General features: G+C 38.9%; 1 protein-coding gene across 1 annotated transcript in view; it reads left to right on the top strand.

Moving 5' to 3' along the window:
• The first annotated feature begins 2,729 nt into the window (after positions 1–2,729).
• The window catches only part of LOC114054862 (26S proteasome non-ATPase regulatory subunit 14), a 26,670-nt gene continuing 20,319 nt past the window's right edge, over positions 2,730–9,080 (top strand). Inside the window, exons 1-3 of the mRNA XM_027878407.1 lie at positions 2,730–2,830; positions 6,044–6,093; positions 7,691–7,778. The gene's annotated coding sequence lies outside the window, so the exon portion shown is untranslated. The remainder of the gene's footprint in view (positions 2,831–6,043; positions 6,094–7,690; positions 7,779–9,080) is intronic.

Here is a 9,080-nt window from a genome sequence, read left to right as displayed (position 1 = left end):
TTTTTTTTTTTTTTTTTTTTTTTTTTTTTTTTTTTTTTTTTTTTTTTTTTTTTTTTTCCCTTTTTCTTTTTTTTTTTTTTGTAATATTATATCTTGGTCCTGGAGACTTCATCCTGTCCTAGCACAAACGAGGACTATATTTATCTATATATATGATTTGCAAGAAAATTGTGGCTAATCTCTCAGTGCATTCTTCTCATTCTACACTCAACTCCTAAATTTTTTCACTCAGTTCTGTAAAATTAAATTATTTAATTACAGAGCCTCAGCAATATTGCTGCTTTAATCCAATCACAAAGAGATTTGAAGGGGAAATTATACACCAGGAATTAGGAAAAAATGGTGTGATGTCTTATCAACTGATCCATGCTGATCACTTCACTACAAGCAACTACAGGTTAGCATGGGGAAACAGGAAGAACGTAAGTGTCCAGCCAAAGGAAGGTTTTTATCACTTATGACAGCCATCCAAGTAATGAAAATGGCAACAAACCTTTAACATTTTCATTCAGCACTGCATTACTGCAAAACAATAAATAAAATCCTCTATAGATTAACGCTGGTTAGACCAAAACAATAAGGGATTCAGTAGCATTCGAGCGAGCGAGTGCCCTTCAGATTAAATGACAATTTGGAAGTGTTTAACAACATATGGTCTCTTTCCTTTGACATATACAATTAAGAATATATCTTTTTTATATAAAAATATAAAATACCATCTGTCATAAGTACCAACCATGATACTGCCTCTATATATCCAATTAATTCACTATACTTTCTAATGTAAATATTTCTCCTATTTTCTCCTTTTTTCCTTCTTCTGTAACTATACTTATTTATAAAATTTCAATAAATGTATATATTAAAAAAGTCAATACTATGACTTGAAATGTAATTAGGAATAACAATGAAAGTCTGTTTCACTTTGTGTTTCAAAGGAGAAGGGCCAAATTTTCAAACGGGTTGAAATAACATTGCTCATTTAAGTCAGTGGGTATAGGCATAACACAAAGATGTAACTATGTTGTTTTTCTTTCTTATGCATATTAACCCAGAGGAATGCTCACTTCTTATAAATGTTTGTGTTTCTTTTTTCAGAAGTGCAGAGTTCCTTAAAGACCCATGACTGCAGAGTGAGAATTGAAATATAATGAGTATTTCTCATTAAGGAGTCAGAATTCCAGTGAACATGGAGGAATAATAGGATTGCTCTAAAAATCATGGTACAAACCAGCAAAATATATAAAGCATTTCAGTTCACTAAATTAATTCTTTACCTCAATAATTTAATCTAAAACAAAAATCTTTGATGACATAATTATTATTGTGACTTTTGAGAACATTAAGACATGTACAAGTCTCAAAACACAGTCTCAAGATAGGGGCTAAGTGTTGCCAGGTTAAAACAGGAAGGAACGTAACAGCCTGTTAGAAGCAGGGTGCGAGTTTTTTTCTGTTTGAGCCAAACATACATAGATAAACATACACATAGACACACATAGATTTTTTTTTTTACTCTTTGTTTCTGAGTAATTTGGCTGCGGGTGCAGCAATAAATTCCACTAATAGGTTCTGCGTTAGTAACATGAAAAAAAAAAAAAGACTGACCCACAATGTAAACTATATTTTAACCCTTTAGCTTTTTAAGAATCTTTTGGAAACTTTAACTCTTGTGATTCCCTCGGCCTAGTACAGCTAAAAAGGGATGGAAGAGATCATTGTAAGAATATTGCTTTTCAAAAAAGTTGCCCCTCTTAAAAAACAGAATAGCATGTATCATGGTAATTCCCTTTATTTTGATTAATTTTATACTTCATGGTATAAAAACATAAAACTTCCACATCTGCTGAAGTGTCATGGAAGTGGTGACAGTATCTGTATCTGATGTTATTTATGTATAATTTATAACATAGTGTCTTTTCACCTGCTTCCATGTAGTTGGTCTGTGAGCAGAAAATGCTGATCATCATCTAATATTACACTCTCAGTTCTTAAAGGAGCTTTCAAACAAACCACAGGGCTCTTCATGGTCATTCAGGCAGAAACTCTATAATATAGAGTCCTAATAAATTGCTTTAGGTTCTTAAGTGTTCCCAACACTTTCTAAAATATTTGCAATATTTCAGTAACTAGAAATCAACTTTTAAAAATTTTTATTGTTTTAGCCATAAGTTCATAAGAGGCATTGAGATTCACAACTTGCTCGCATACTGTCTGGAAAAGTATTTCCTTGGCCTGGTATGTTCCTCTTTGAATTTACAAAAGAGTTTTTGTTCCTCTCTTAACACGAGGATAACAGAAATTCCATTTTGCTTCTCTGTTTGCACCAGAGAAATCTGCATAATTCATCAGCATGCTTTTGTCGGACTGTCTCCCAATTGTCTTAGTTTGGCAAAAACTCTCCCATTTCTGCTTCTGCTAGTTTTATGCATATGGCCACTCTCATTGCTATTCTCTAAATCCTCCTATTTTCTGTAACACTGTTTTTGAGAGAGTGCATGCACCGTTCCCATTATAGTAACCATCCTTTTAGTGATTCGATGACACATTCGTAGGTTCTTCTGCCCCCCTATTGTCTTGCTGTTCGAGCACTGGTGGCATTCGGCTGCACCGTGGCCCTGAGCTGTGGACAAAGGTACGCCCCGGTACTCTCCGCAGGGCAGTTTCGAGTGTGGCTGCTCCGCCCGCGCCTCTCCGAGCCCTCCGCTCTCGGAAGCTCCTCCCCGCGGGCCGCGGGCCGGAAGCCGCGCCGGGTGCCCTGTGAACCGGGAAGGGCTCGGTTTGAATGAGATCCGGCTGATTCACCGCGGCCCGGGCGGCTCCGGCCCAGGTGAGGGCCCGGCCCGCCGGGGCGGCCGCCCCCGCTCTGCAATGTTCGGGGGGCCCGCGGCCCGGGGGGGCTGCTCGGGCGCCGGGCAGGGACGCGGGCGGTGCGGGAGGAGCGGGACGGGGCGGGTCTGGCGGGCGGCACTGGCCAGGGGGTGTCGGCGGGGCCCGCCGGTGTTGGTGCGGGCTGTGCCCCGGGGAGGTCCGAGCGCTTCGGGAAAGCGGCGGCCCCGGGATGGTTGCGAACGGGCGGGGGAAGGCGGCAGGAGGGGCCGCTGGACTCGGCCGGGCCTCGGCGCCGCGCGGGCCCCGCGGCCGGGCCAGCTCCGCCCCGGCCCGTCGTGGTTCGGCAGCGCCGAGAGCGGGGTTGCTGTGCGTTCCGGGCCCCGTCAGAGGCACCCCGCGGGCGGCAGCGCTGCTGCTCCCGGGGCGAAGCGGTGCCGCGATCTCCGGCAGTGTTACAGCTGGAGCCGGAGAGGGAGGGGAGGTTAGGGCAAAGCGCAGGCTGGGATACGCGAAGAAGAAAGAAGTAGAATTAAGTAAGAAAGGAGCGATAAACAAAATTTAACAGCGCTGTTTCTAGTACGCAACCGACTTAAGTATCAGGTTTGGAACAACTTTATGTAATCTAGTTGGATACTTGTAAACAGCTGGCAAATCTGAGTGTGTGCTGGTGTCATCTCTTACAGTTGCACTTGTTTTAGATATGCTGTGGAAAAACAGAAAACCACAGGGCTTGAGATTTACTTTTTAAAGAGAAGTTTTATGTAAATGTGTTTGAAAGCTGTATATAACTGAAATGGTACTAGGCAGGCTGAGAAGTCTGTCAGGTTTGTATTCATCTTAAAGCTTTCAACTTATGAGTCCGAGGTGTACTGTCTGCCTCAAGTGTAGAGTACACTTGGAAGAAGACTCGGTTGAGCAGGGTCTTCACTGTTTGTGACCTTATTGAAACAGGGAAAAATATCTGCGTTTGTGAAGAAATTCAGAAATTGGCTTGCATTGAATTGCTTCTGAATCACTTAGCGTGACTTTGAGCAACTGGGTTTAGCCTGTAGCTTAATGGAAAATCACCTGTTAAAACATGTCATGTCAGTGATATTCATTTGATATCTGTGTATAAACTAGGGAATGCTTTAAAATTACCATTAAATAAACCAACATATAAATTAGTTTGTAAGCTTTCTTGGAAGTGATTCACTCCTGACAAGCATTATGGGGTATATACTAATAGTATCTACAACTGTCTTGTAACATCTAGGATGATGGAAGAGAATGATTTAGGAAAGGACAGGTATTGAGGATACCTTGAATAATAGAGAACTGGTATGATAGTTCCACAATAGTTGTGGATAGTTCCACAATAGTTATGTGTTCACACACACAACTAGTGTTTGTAAATAGTTCCACAATAGTTGTGTGTTTACTTGCCGATTCAGAGAAGTCTATATATATAGCATATAGAACTCTATATATAGCATAAAAATAGAATTAATTTTTTGGGTTTCTGTGGTAATGCAACTTGTTAATGAATCTTTACTTACCTGTAAGTTAGGTGTAAATATTCTTTAGTAGCTCTAGAGTAGTTTGTTTCAGTCTATGTTACTTCAGTAACTCCAACTTAGCAATGAACATAGTAGAATTAGGTTTGTTGTACTTCTGGAAGTCAGAAAGCGGAGTCCAAGAAGCAAACCTGCAGACCTTCTAGTCCAGCTTGTGTCTACAGAGATTCAGGTCTGTGCGATCCTGAAATAGAACTGAACATGTTAGAGAAGCAAAATAGTTGTGTAATTCTGGACTTGCACTACTGAGACTTCACTCTTTCATGACATGTTTAATCTTTAGCTTTAATTAACAGATGACTGACAACTGGTGGTAACATCAATATTGTTTTTTCTCTTCTCATACAAAATGTATAGGAAGATAGACTAGCCCCACCCCCTCTCTGCCTTTTCATATGTTCTGGTTTGATGACTTTACCTGTTCTTTTCTTGGTGAAATGATGTTTTTCTGCAAGATGTAATTTCTCAACTGATTTGCCCTTGTAGCTATTTATCATCCCTAGTGAAGCTGAAATGGTTACAGTTGCAGCAAAAACCTTAAACTGCTTTTATAGTTGCTGTTAATAAAATTGTTTATCATCTGCTATGTCTCAACAGGAGACCTGGGAGTGCTTGTACAAAGCTTATTATTTAGTCTCAGGTGGAGAAACTGAATTTTCGAAGATGAAATTATTTGCATCAACTCAGTGTACAAAATTGCAAAGTAAATTGCTGTCACCTGAGTCGAGCCTGATACTCTCTCCACTAATGGGGCAGTTTAGTAGCCAGTGTTTTCTTTTCTGTGTATGTTGAAGCTGATTTTGATATTTGTTTTCTTACTAACTCAAAAGTTGCCAACCCAGAAGAACTGTCTTTCATTGAAGGATCGCATCATGGAGTGTTGATGTTAGATAAAAATAGTGCACTGTAGTGTGAAACTCATGTGTCTCATGCAAAGAGATACAGTAATTTAAGATCATGTTTCAAGTTGATTTCAAAATACATGCTGAAACATGCCAAGTATAAACGCAGTAGCTATTGGTTTATACCTACATGTGTATGTACATTTGTGCATAATCCTTTTATATAACTTCATCCCTGTGTTACCTAAGGAAAAATGTTTTCATTATTAAAATTCAGCATTTAAGTAACTTGAAAGTACCAGTGAACAACTGAACGATGAATCAGAGTCCTCCAAATGGGCAGCTCTTTCCAATTATTACAGTCACCTAGCAGTGGTATTCTGAGCAAATATTAGACATGGGGTTTTAAATTTCTGTTTTCAGATTAGTTTTGAGATGCTCTGTGTATACTTCACTGCATTATTAACATCCACAGACTTTTCCCTTTTGAGGCCAGGAGAGTTAAAAGAAAAATACAACAATGGAAGCATGGATGTTTTTTAATACTAGCCGTTGACCAAGATTTTTTAGTGAAGGTGTTTCAATCATAGACATTCATAAGCAGAGAAGCCACTGCACTTGGTTTTTAAAGCCACTAGTTATCATAATGATCTCAGTGATGAGTGGATGTTATCCAAATCCTGCTTGCACTAAGCTGCAAGTTTATTATGATTATAACTGTCCTTTTGCATTTTCCTGATATGGAACTATTTGATACCTGTGTTCACTTCCTTAAAGCTTTGCTTTAAACAGAGGCTTAACTCTTTCTTGCAGACAGAGGAAAGATTATCAAAATACCTCTGCTGACTTTGGAAGGAAAGGAGGTGAGATTTACTGTGAACTGTTTGTTTAATTTTCTGTATTTTATTTATACGTGTGTCTGTGTGTGTGCAAATGTAGGGAAAATGCAATAGGTAAGTTGCATAATCAAAACTTTTTGCACTTTGTAGCAGAGAGAGATGAAGAATTCTCAGCTATAGGTGACCATGCTGTGTGCCTCCCTGGAGAACAGACCAAACTCACAGAGATCTGTTTCTTTAATAGCCTTGTAGTAAGTAGGGAAGGGAATCAAGTCGCCTGGGTGGTCAGCTTGTTAAAAGTGCATTGGGTTATAACTGAAGCCCAGTTAAAGAACTAGATCCAGTTCTGTTGTGGCCTGTGCTGCTGGCTGTTGTGGTCCTGGCTCATGTGATCTCTTCTGGATCATTTCCTTCTGCAAAGCTGTCAGAAGTGCAGTAACTTTTCTTTTGAATTGTCAGTGGAATTCCACCCCAACCTGTCAGCACTGAGAAACTCTGATTTGTTCTTTCTCCTCTAACTTTCCAGGAAGGTGAACTCATCTTTCTTTGCTCTTGTACTACTTTGAGATAAGGTTCAGAAGGGTCTCTGTTAAATTACCTCAATCACTAATAAACAAAGCAAAACAAAAAACCGCACCCAAACAAAAGCCTCAAAACCAACCCTCAAACCCAGACATTCTTTGGGCATTTTCAGCTTAAAGAACGATTTGACATAAATGTCTTCTGGAGTCTGGATTAGTGTTAGAAGCAATCAGCTCTTCCAAGACCTCTTTTTCTGTTACGCCAAGACAACTGTTTCTGGGATGCAGTGTGAATCCTCTCAGAGAAGTGAGCAGGGTTAAAACCAACGTTTTTGTTAGCCTATCAGCTTACTGCAAGGCGGCACAAATGGCTGTCCTGGCAGTACTGAGAAAGCAGCATCAAGTTGGTAAGCAGCAGCAGCTTCCCCACTGCTCCTTATGTTAACATTGACATTGAAAAAAATGTCTGTCAAATCATGGCCACAGATCATTTCACAGATCTGTTTTAAAACACTACTCTACAAATGATTGAGTGGATGCAATTAGTGGGCAGTGTTCTCTGGGAGAATGATAACATGAATTTTAATTCCTAAATTGAATGTGAAGCAGCCTTTCTCAACCTGAATTCAGGCAAACATAGGACCTCTGTGACTTTTCCAGTCACACAAACTGCTCCTGCAGAAATAAACAAAACTCTCTGTACCTGCAGACTGCTCATAACCTTGGTGCTTAGGTCGTCTTAGCTAGGCAAGGTCTTCTAAAATAGTAGAAAGGGACCATGGTTTCAGTTTCTAACAGCATTTTAAACAATTGATTAGCTTTAAATTGCTTACATGGATTATTAAAATACTCTTCCATGTTATTTTAAGAATCTTGGAACTTTCTTTCAGTGTTACGGATACTTGAGCAAGATGAGGCATATACCACTTCAAGGGATTATATGGTAAAAGGAAAAAGAAAACCCAGGAATCATTCTTTGGACTGTTCTTCAGTGATGTTTTGTCCTTTGAGGGTCATCCATGTAACGTTTCTTTTTATATGGGCTATTGTTTCTGAGTTTTATTGGTTTTCTCCCCTCTTCTTTCTATTTCCTTGTATAGGAAAGAGACTTACTGGTGTCATCTTTACAGTCAAAAAGTGGGAGCTGCTGCCACATTTGATCTGTGATCACCTCTTGCTAAGCACCAGGTTAGAAATGCGTATTTGCTTTATTTTTGAAGGCTAAAGTTATCTTAATTAAGGTCTAAAAACTTTGCTTAAGCTGTTTTAAGGTTTACAAAAACATTGTTTCATAAATGGAATTTATGGCTGAAATAATATTTAGATACAGTGGATTGACAAACATTAAAAGTGGCTTTGATTTGGTTTGCTAACCTAAATTCTTCAGATGTTTATACAGAGTAAACACATGTTTAGATCCAAATATGCTATAATCTGCTAGAACATTCAATTACAAATAGGCAAGTAAAGTACTAGTTGCCACAATTCTAACCAGAGTCAACTCATGGAGCTAGTGAAACAATTTGCAGTGCATCTAGAACTGGTTTTTTGGAGATTTTTTGTTTGTGCCGCTTTCTTAAAAATCTGAATATCTCAGTTCAGTGGTTAGTCCGTGATAGTTAGGTGGGAAATGTTGCATCTCTCCAACTGGGTAAGACCATGAGTTTTTTTGTAAAGTTTTGCTGATAAATAATCAGTTTGTTTAACGCGTTAGTCTAATCCAACTTTATTATGGCAAAATATGCTTCTATAAATTATGTACTATTCTGTTGAGTTAGAAACTGGAATAAACTGTGTAAATAAAAAATTAACTAGTTAGTACTAACTATTGCTTTTCACTTGCATTAAAATATTTGTTATTCAATATTGTTTCTTGAATGTACATAGGTAATATACCTCATCAGTTTATTGAAGTTGTGTAATTGTAGGAACGCCTGGTTATCAGTTGTAGAGACCAAGAGTTTCTTAAAATAAATGTACAAACATGATGGATTAAAATAATAATTTTAGTAGTTTAAATTTACTTCTCAGTTATTCTTCAGCCCTCATTAGTGTCACAGAAGATGAATCATTGTGTGTTTCAAAGGAGTATCTACCACACGGGGTAAAATGAAATGTAGTTGGCGTTTAATTTATGGTAACATTGTGACTGTTTCATTGAAACCATTTAACATATGCTTACATAATAGCTTTAAACAGCAATTTAACCTTTCCCAGGAAATCCTACAACTTGATTTGGAATTTATTGTAGTTCAGGATGGAGGAGTATATGCATTGTGTGCAGCTTTTGCCTCTAATAAAGAAGCTTGGTTTCAATGACTGTGAAAAAGGATAACCATTGACCCTTTAATAAACTCCTTTCTAATTCATACAGTGCCAGTGGAGCCTTAAGAAAGTATTAACTGTTAGTTGAAGGGAGCCCCTGATGGTCTAGTGGTTAATGACGCGGCGCTGTCACTGCAGAGGCCCGGGTTCGATTCCTGGTTGGGG

Source organism: Empidonax traillii, unplaced genomic scaffold (genome assembly GCF_003031625.1).
Source record: "Empidonax traillii isolate 1590-97213 ecotype Southwest subspecies unplaced genomic scaffold, ASM303162v1 scaffold5:size3517227, whole genome shotgun sequence".
Taxonomy (NCBI): Eukaryota; Metazoa; Chordata; class Aves; order Passeriformes; family Tyrannidae; genus Empidonax; species Empidonax traillii.
The sequence above is the reverse complement of the archived record's forward strand: the minus strand, read 5'-3'. Positions and strand labels throughout refer to the sequence as shown.